At 34.6% G+C, this 8,147-nt stretch overlaps 1 long non-coding RNA gene across 1 annotated transcript; it reads left to right on the forward strand.

Moving 5' to 3' along the window:
- Positions 1-3,203: 3,203 nt before the first annotated feature.
- On the forward strand, positions 3,204-6,873 carry LOC107828609 (uncharacterized). Its single transcript, XR_001657757.2, has 2 exons — positions 3,204-3,888; positions 6,619-6,873. It is a non-coding gene; the product is annotated as an uncharacterized LOC107828609 (long non-coding RNA).
- The last annotated feature ends 1,274 nt before the right edge of the window (positions 6,874-8,147 follow it).

Raw genomic sequence — 8,147 nt, forward strand, 5'->3', positions numbered from 1 at the left:
TTTACACACCAATTGAACACAAAAGTTGATTCAAGAATAGAATACAACTCCTATAGTGTTGTGGTGTGATTGAGGGTTGTTGTGAGCTACACCATTTGGGGATTTCAAGTTGTATCTATTGCCTAAGGTAATTAAATCATGTTCTTGGTTGTGCTTAAGGTCAATCAACTGTTGGTTGAGTTGTTTGAGTGAAAATCTGCAAGATAGTAATTGACATGGTTTAAAGAATCGTTATATTTTTTTGTGAGCTGTGTTGAGGCTATATATATGGTTTGTTGTGGCTGGAAATTATTATAAATAGTTTTATTATACTGTGGTTGCTGTTTTTAAGCTTATGTATATGCTAATTTAGTGTATTGAAGAAGATAACATAAAAAATAAGATGTTGACGATAAAGGTTAAGGTGCTAGGCGTGTGGACTATATTTGAATATTATGCTTATGATATTTTGGGTTGAAAATGGAATTGTAAGCATAAGTATGATGTTATATATGTGGTAGACAGATTCATGGAAAAGGAATTGGATTCAAACCATATTTTGTTAATCGTAAATCGAGCTTGCCTCTCAAAATGGTTGTTGAATTAATTGGAGAGCTTATTGTAAATTATATTATTGTTGTTTGGGTTGTTTGGTGACTTTTGGTAACATATGGGATGTAGTACAAACATGGGAGGTGTTGTCCGTTTTCTTATAGAATATTGGTTTCCAAATATGAGAGTTACAACGCTTATATGATGACGACGAAGTCGGTTTACTCATTGTAGATGTAAGAATATCATATTGAGCTTGCTTGACGATTGGATAGAAGATTTCAAAGGTATGTTAAGGCACTTCTTTCTTTCTTTTGGCATGATCTAAAATGAAATGAACATAAACGATATGCTATTTCATAACGGATTTACTTGTAGCAACTAAGGTTGCCCATATTGTTCTTTCCTTATAAAGTTATTCTAAGCAAACGTGTATGATCCTTAAATCCTACTGAGGTTCATATTGATGGTATAGATGTATATAATGTTAATCGAATGTGCAACGACCTTACGTCACTCCGAAAGATTTAGAACGTGATTCCATGAGTCTAGCATGTATTATATATAGTATCTATTTTAATCTACCGAGCCGCGCTATAGTTGGCCGGGTACGACACCTATTATGCAACCACTGATCAGTTGGGCTTACCGATCTTCACATGGTCGGGTACGATTCGATCGAGCCTTATGATGGCCGGGTACTTTTTTACCGAGTCCTCTTTGAGTCCGGGTACGATATGATGATGATGGTGCCGATAGAGGCGTATGTTTTTAAAAGTTTATGTATATATATGTATTATGCATTTTATGTCAGTAGCCCCCAGAGGCACTCAGATGTTACAGGTTATATCTTCTCTATCTCTCTTTACAGTACTGTTCTTGTTTATGTTTTCCTGCTTTACATACTCGGTACTTTATTCGTACTAACGCCCCTTTTGCCTGGGGACACTGCATTTGATGCTCACAGGTCCTGATTGACAGGTTGACAGTCCTCTTAGTAAGCTCTCAACTCAACGAAAGGTGTTGGTGCACTCCACTTGCTCTAGAGTTGCCTATTTAGTCAGTATGCTTTGGACATGTATTGATTGGTATGGCGGGGCCCTGTCCCGACCTTTATGACGTTTATGTACTCTTAGAGTCTTGTAGATAGATTTCATGTATATGGGTACTTGTATGGCCTTGTAGGCCTAGTTTTGAGTATCCAAATGATCATTTCGGTCTTATAGGGCCGTATATCACATGTATAAGTTTCTATATCATGTTGGGTCGCCCTATATCTAGCATTCCCTTATGTTTTATTCTAGTTATATTATGATGGCCCTTTTGGACTATTTACCCATGATGATGTAATAAAAAAGATACGTTATGTTGGTACTTGGTTGAGTAAATACCGGGTGCCTATCGCGGCCCTCCGAGCTAGGTCGTGAGATACTATTATTATTGAGTGAAAATTATAAAAAAGGACCAAAAGATTAAAATATGATTGTGGGCTCAACTCTCCCAAAATCGCCTCTACGATGTTTTTGTATTGTTCAAGAAGAAGCAACAACAATGTTATTATGTAGAGGGATATTATTATCCACAAATTATTTACTACTAATTAAGTAAATGGTTGTGTTTTAAATAGTTATTAAACAGCTATATCATATAGCCTATAAATGTACGATATGTTTAATTGGTCAATTATTGCATATGGCTTCATAGATGGCAGATCTTGATTTTTGCACTTTGGCCTCAAAGAAAATATAATATAAAGTATTGTAAAAAGCAAAAATAAAAAGAGAACATTTAAAACTAAAAAAATGAATAAAAAAATAATTATGCGGGGCGGGTGAATGCGGATGCAACTCCTATGCAAGGCGGGTCAGGACGGGTTGAAATTTTGTGGGTTAAGAGAAAACTCGCCCCGCACTGTTTGCCATCCCTACCTCCAATTGGTGGAAGATGAGTTCATAAGGAAAATATTTTCCAAACCATTTAAGCCAAACAAACATGGGAAAATATTTCCGAAAAATATTTTTCTTCATACCAAATACACTCTAAATCTTAAATCAAGGAATAGTAGTATGCACTCCGAATCTGGCACACTATTCAATTGGATGGAAAATATGAATAGAAGGCTTGGATGAATTGACTAACCTTTAACTTCACTAAGCGACACATTTAAATTTTTCTCCTCTTCTTTTCTTTATTTGAATTAAAATGATATTATGTGTTGTTAGGATTGAATGATTGATGTAGACATGTGATTTTTGACCCTCCCCAAGATTTTTCATATTTTAGCACGCAACTATTTAACTTAGGCCTAATATCTCTATTTCAACTAATTTTGACTATTTTACTTTATTTTATTACAAGAAAATAAAAATTACAAAATATAGTTTCATTAAGGTTTTGTAGTCATTTTTTTAATTTTAAAAAATACCAAAAAATAGGTTTGTTTTAGCGATTAGGCTTATTTTAATAATTATTTTTATTTAAGTAAGTTTAATTAGTAAATAAAGTAGTATTTTAGTCTTGTTCACGGAAAGAATAAAATTTGGGTTCGAACAACTTATTTTTAGGCCTAATTTTGGACCTAGCCCATAATTTTTAGGCTCATTCCCTTAACATAATTTCTATCCCTATATAATAGTAGCTAATAACTAAGAACTAAAAAAAACCATCAGACCCCTACACCATCAGCTGTTTTGGACCCATCTTCTTCTTCGGCAAAAAGAGAAACGGCAGCATCTCGCCTAACTGAGAAAATTAGCCAAAAATGTTGTCATAGCTAATTAAAATAGCTCTTCGCTTTAGCTCCGAACACCATTTTCTGTTTGCCAAAAAGCGTAGCCATGAAACCAGCTGAAACGCCATTTTTATCCCTCCTTTTCAACACCCAAAAACCAACTCAAATGCATTCCAAAAATTAGCAACAACGAGCTGAAAAACAGCCCAATTACCCAACAAAAATCAGCCACAAACCTGCTGAAATCAGTCCAAAACGAGCTAAAAAATAGCTCTGTTTTCCAGTGCAAAAATCAGCTTAAAACCACCATCAAAACCCAGCAACGATGAGCTGAAAAACAGCCCTCAAACCCAGCAAAAATCAGCTGTAAATTTACCCAAAAATATCCTTCTTCCTCAACCCAAAAATCCCAAAAATCAGCTGCAACAATTGGGAAAAAACGCAGCAACAGTGGCTGTGAGAAACCAGCTAAAAATGACTGTTTCAGCACCTGAAACCAGTCCAAAAACCAATTAATGTCGAGGTATGGTTGTTCGAGTTTGAGGGTATGTCGAGGTCCAGTTTTGCGGCGAGTCCTCTGTTCGCTTCGACCTTTGTATTCAAGAAGTTTTTTCCATATATAAAAGGTTCGTTTCTATCCTTTGTCAATTACTGCATTATTTGGTGCTCGAATGATATATTTAGCCATATTCTTTGTTTGTGATTTTCTGTTCTTCATTGAAATTGCTTTGAAGTGATTGGATTTGGAAGTTTATTGTAATCGAAATGCTTCAATTCGATTAATTCTTTGTCTTTGTATATGGAGCGTTATTCATAAATATCTGTTTTTTTTTAAATTTCGTTAAAATTTTTGCCTTTGGGATGTGAAATTTTTGTTGATGTATTTGTTTTTGTTCAATTTGACTTGAGTGAACAAACTGAATATCGTTATGGGATTATTGATGATGAGGAAATATTTCATTGATTTAAATATTAAAATCATTTATGCTGCGTTGATGTGAATTTGATAAGTTTGGTTGTGTTGATTTTAGTTCTGATTTGTTCTAGTAATGGGCCCTTTGATCAGTGGTTAAGCCATGGAGCCATGTGACATTGAATTGCATTCTTGTTTTATAATTGGCTTTGAAGTAATTTTGGTTATGTTCAATCACTAGCCCGTCAACGACTTACAACAACAACAACAACCCAGTGTAATCCCACAAGTGGGGTCTGGGGAGGGTAATATGTACGCAGACCTTACCTCTACCCCGAGGGGCAGAGAGGCTGTTTCCAGGAGACCCTCGGCTCAAAGAGGCAACAAGAGACACTATATTAGTACTATCAATAGACTCATAATAAAACAACATAAAATACTGTAAAATCCATAACATAACATAAATTCCATAAAAAATAAAATAACAGCAATATAAGAGATATAGGAAATACGAGAAAGATGTAAGGTATTAATACACAGAAGATAAAGCCCATCATCAGTAGTTGATCAATAGCATTCTAAGACTAATTCCTAACTGGCTAGCCTCATTCTAGTGCGCTGTAAAAAAGACATCACAATTTTCCCTAACCTACAACCTTAATGCTCGATCTCCACAATTCCCTGTTTAGGGCCATGTCAACGACTTACAAGGTAGATAATCTTCTTAATTGTAATCACAGCTAAGTGATACACGTTTTTACAATGATTGCCATAACTCATATGCCTCGCAATAATCTCAAAATTTAGGAAAAATTATGAACCTTCGTAGTTGCTTTAAGCGCGCTATTTAAATTACCTTCCTAAACTCCGATGTGCATTTATGTGACCCAAATTCAAATCCCAACAACGTTAAATAAAATGTGTCGTAGATCGCGGGTGCATTTATGTGACGTGGTTCAAGACGTGTTTTAGATGACGTTGAATCTTTTCTAAAAATAATAAATAAAAGCGGTTTTAAAGTTAAAATTGAACCATAGGCTAAAACATGTATTAAAATCAGATAATAGGCCAATAATAACAGTTGAGCGACCGTGCTAGAACCACGAAACTCGGGAATGCCTAATACCTTCTCCCGGGTTAACAGAATTTCTTACCCGGATTTCTGTGTTCGCGGACTGTAATATAGAATCAATCTTTTCTTCGATTCAGGATCTGAATCGGTGACTTGGGACAGCATAATTATCCTAAGTGGCGACTCTGAATTTAATAAATAAATAATCCCGTTTTGATTGTCACTTTAAGTTGGAAAAAACTCCCTTATACACCCTTCCGGGGTGTAGGTAAAAAGGAGGTATGACAGCTCTTGCGACTCTGCTGGGGATAAGAACCCAGAATCTCTAGTTCAGGGTTCAGAATTCGAGCTTAGAATAATTGTTGTATTTGGCTTTATTTATTATCTGATTTTATTCATATGTTTGGGCCTAATGTGATAAGTGTTGCTTTTTACCGCTTTGATATTATTTGAACTGTATATAAACTGATACAAAACCCTTCTCTTCTCATCTTTAGGGATGTGCACGCTGTTGTGACTCCTTATTCTGTTAGTGTCACACCTTGAAATAAGAAAGAGGTTCGGACAAGTTACTAAGCCGGATAGCCTTTTGGTTCCCGGTACGTAGCCCCCTCCTCGGCTCGAGTTGTCCGCTCGGGTGCAGAAGTCTAGAACTGTATACCCAGGTTTTATACTTAGAATAACTCAGCCTCATGTCGGATCCCTAGTAGGAACGTTTGTTTACATCACGTGCATTTGACTTAGGGGACTCAACACAGGGGTTGGATCCGTCTAGGACAGGAGTACCCAAAATAACAGACCATCTTGATGCATCTTATGTGTTACATGTTACATTTTTTAAGGGTAAAAGGGTAATTTGGCGGATCAATGGTAATTGTGAGCAATTGAAAAAAAATGAAAAAAGAAAAAAAAAGAGGGTGAAGTGTGAAGATAAAGCGAATGGGGCCCAATGCTTTCTGTCACATTTTTGTTAAAAAAAAAACTTGAAAATTCAAAAAAAAAAAGATTTTGCATTTTTTCATCATTTTCCGAAAAAAAAAAGAAAGATGTTGCATGTTTCATCATTTTCAAGGAAAAGGCAAAAAATATATTTTCTCTAAATTACTTGTTTTTGTTTTAATTCTCGCCCGTATCCAATCTACCCGAACTGCGCATACCTGATTCTCGTCTTTCAGGGCGTGATACGTAGGCAACCCACATAGGGTCCGGTCTTCCTAGTAAGTCTTAGGTTCTTGGCTTCGCGGGGTTTTGGCCAAATCTTGCATTTTATCCACTTTTAGTCGCATAGGTTAATTTTGCAGAAATAGCTTCAATCATGTCTGACATGTATCTAGTAAAGAATGTTATTGTCTCACATAGTGTTGGTTTCAGTATTATCATACAGGTGTGGATCTACTTATCGGAGTTTGGGCATGACAGACGCCTTAGGACCATCTAGTCATGAATTTACTTAAGGAGATTTTTTTTAGTTATTATATTTTAAGTCTGTTGTTCTTTTTTATGTCATCTTTTACCTTCCAGTTTTGTACAGTAATGTTGGGTCTTTTGTTTTTGTATTTCCTATTTTGTATTGGAAAAAGATGTGTTATAAATCAAAAATCCAAAAAAGGATATTTTGCGTTTTTATATTTCCGTTAGAATTTTCTTTAGGAATACTACTCCCATAAATTGAAAAATAATAATTTGATGTGGTTTTTTCTTTAGGCAATTAATATCTAGAACTTAAAATAAAAACTTATTTTTATATTTCCTTTAGTATATTATGACTAAAAAAGAAAGAGAATTTTTGTTTTTTAGTACCTCTTTAAAGGTTTTCTCTAAGATATTGATTCCAAAAATCCAAAAAAAAGATTTTCTTTTGAGGTTTTTCTTTGCGAAATTAATGAAAAATGAATAGAAAAAAAATTTCTTTTATTTTTCCTAGATTTAGGACATTGTACATAGAAGAAATAAGATACCTTATCTTCTGTTTGTTTTTAAAATTTCTCCTTTAGGTAATTAAAAATTGAAAAACCAAAAACAGTTTTTATCTTTTTCATTTCTCGTTACGAAGTTTTTCTTCAGGGATATCAAATGAAAATTTAAAAAAAAAAGGAGTCAAAAAATATCTTTCTCTTCTAGGATTTTTCCTTAATAGAGTATTTGTTTCCAAAAAGAAAAGAAAAAGAAAAAAAATCCGTTAAGCTTGAGTTCAGAATAGGTTATAGAACATTAAGTCTAGAAAATTCAAAAAAAAGGGTTTTGCTTCTTTTATTTCTCTTTTCTCATCGGATTAGTCATTAAGGTAAAAAAATGAGAACGTTAGTTTGTTTCCTTTATTCCTGATTTTCCCGAACTACGCAAAGATCTGATTCATGCGGCGTCATGATACGTAGGCAACCTACATAGGGTTCGATCAAATTATTTTTTTATTTATTAAAAGAAAAAAAAAGAAAAAAAATGATGAAAAAAAAACAAAAAAAAAGAGATGAAATCATGGGATGTGAGAAATGAGAGGGAAGAAAAGAGCGATAATCAGAAAGAAAAAAAAAGAAGGAAAATGAGCGAGCTAAGAAGTGCGAGAAAAGAAAAGAAAAGAGGAAATTCAAATGGACAAATTGGGATGATGCCAAGTGACCTTGTGACCCTCGAAGTCATTATTAAACCGTTACTTGTTGCTAGGTGCATTGCACGAAATGTGATATTTTTAGCTGTTAAATGCCCTAATGCTAATATGATGGCTTCATTTTGTTCCTCTTTGTTCTCCTCATTATAGTAGAAGGGTGGTTGGTTTGTGGTTCTTAAGGTAACTCGTTCATACAACACAAGGTCAAAGGGTAAGGTAGTCATGACTAGCAAAAACTTGGGCACAAGAGTTGTTGACCCGTCAAGGGAGTTTGAGGAGTCGGAGTCTGAATTGA

Source organism: Nicotiana tabacum, chromosome 10 (genome assembly GCF_000715075.1).
Source record: "Nicotiana tabacum cultivar K326 chromosome 10, ASM71507v2, whole genome shotgun sequence".
NCBI lineage: Eukaryota > Viridiplantae > Streptophyta > Magnoliopsida > Solanales > Solanaceae > Nicotiana > Nicotiana tabacum.